The sequence below is a fragment of the Dermochelys coriacea genome, chromosome 6, assembly GCF_009764565.3.
Source record: "Dermochelys coriacea isolate rDerCor1 chromosome 6, rDerCor1.pri.v4, whole genome shotgun sequence".
NCBI classification, from domain to species: Eukaryota; Metazoa; Chordata; order Testudines; family Dermochelyidae; genus Dermochelys; species Dermochelys coriacea.
Genome location: NC_050073.1, coordinates 10,079,747 through 10,081,609, shown reverse-complemented (window position 1 = coordinate 10,081,609; position 1,863 = coordinate 10,079,747). Strand labels below are relative to the sequence as shown.

General features: G+C 52.7%; 1 pseudogene; it reads right to left on the bottom strand.

Annotated features, from left to right (window-relative positions):
- Positions 1-660: 660 nt before the first annotated feature.
- Positions 661-1,604, bottom strand: LOC119856929 (annotated as a pseudogene).
- Positions 1,605-1,863: the final 259 nt, after the last annotated feature.

The window sequence follows — 1,863 nt, the reverse complement described above, 5'->3', positions numbered from 1 at the left end:
AGCCAGCTCTCCTGGACTCCTTTCCCCCTCATATTATTCTCCCAGGGGATCCAGCCCATCAGTTCCCTGAGGGAGTCAAAGTCTGCTTTTCTGAAGTCCAGGGTCCGTATTCTGCTGCTCTCCTTTCTTCCTTGTGTCAGGATCCTGAACCTGACCATCTCATGATCACTGCCTTCCAGGTTCCCAACCACTTTTGCTTCCCCTACTAATTCTTTCCGGTTTGTGAGCAGCAAGTCAAGAAGAACTCTGCCCCTAGTTGGTTCTTCCAGCACTTGCACCAGGAAATTGTCCCCTACACTTTCCAAAAACTTCCTGGATTGTGTGTGCACCACTGTATTGCTCTCCCAGAAGATACTAGGGTGATTGAAGTCTCCCATGAGAACCAGGACCTGCGATCTAGTAACTTCCGTTGGTTGCTGGAAGGAAGCCTCGTCCACCTCATCCCCCTGGTCCGGTGGTCTAGGCACACAGAACTGGGAACTGGGCAAGTAGCTGTCCATGGGGCACACAGGATGGTAGAGTTCCCACTGCCAGAGACCTAGGGTCTCCAGTTCAGCCTTCTTGAGTGGGGCAAGTTCCTCATCCCTAAATCAATAACTAAGGACACCGCAGAGAACTCTTACTCAACTGTGTATTCAGACCCGCAGTTGCTGCTTCCATTCACTTGGATGCTGTGGCTCTCCCAAAGGCTTTCCTCAGTGCCTCTTTCACATCCTTGTTGCGCAGGCTGTAGATCATGGGGCTGTCCACAGTGTAAAATGAAGCACCCACCTTGTCCCACTCTGGAGTATGCTGGGAGCTGGGCCATGCGTACATGAAAAGGATGGAGCAGTAGCAGAGGGTGACAGAGACTAGATGGGCAGAGCAGGTGGAGAAGGCCCTGAGCCTGCCAGTGGCCGAGCGGATGCGCAAGATGGCCACCCCAATGGCTGTGTAGGAGCCCAGGATGAGAGCAGTGGTGGCCACCACGTTGCAGCCGATAACAGTGGCCAGGATGAGCTCATAGACCCGGGTGTCATCGCAAGCCATTTCACCAGTGGTGGTGCATCACAGAAATAGTGATTGATGGTGTTGTCCCCACAGAAACTCAGGGGGAAGGTGTTGCCTATGTGCATTATGGCGTTGGCAAAGCCAGCTGCATAGGAGCAGGCCACTAGCTGGAATCAGAGCTTCCTGGGCATGGTGGAGACATAAAGCAGTGGGTTGCAGATGGCCACATCACGGTCATAGGCCATGGCAGCCAGCAGGAAGCACTCACTATAGGCCAAGCCAGAGGAGAAGAAGAACTGGGCAGCACAGCCAGCATAAGATATGACCTTACTCTTGGTGATGCAGTCAGACAGGATCCAGGGGGTGTAGACCAAGAAGTACCAGATATCCAGAAAGGAGAAGCTGCTCACAAAGAAGTACATGGGAGTGTGTAGGCGTGGGTCCAGGAAGATCAATGTCATAAAGCCCAGATTCCCTATAAGTGTCAGACTGTAGGAGATGAGGAAGAGCACAAAGAGGGCCACCCGCAGGTGTGGCTCTGTCGTGAAATCCACAAGGATGAACTGTGTCACCAGGGTGTGGTTGCTTCCCTTCTCCGTGGTCTCCATAGGCATCACCTCGTGGGATGGGAAGGCAGAAGCATGTTAATACATGAGCCACTCAAGAAGCCATTCATGATATGCCCATTCCCCACCCCCAGCATGGAACAGAGAGTGGGGTGCGCATTGCAGTGGAGCTACCCCTACAAACTGTAGGGTCTGGGTCCAGAGTTTCCATCACAACCCCATATAGAGAGAGGCAAGTGCAGTTTAGATGATAAGGCAAGAGACTGAGAGCAAAGAGAGCTGGTTTCAGTTTCTGCTCCTGACTTAC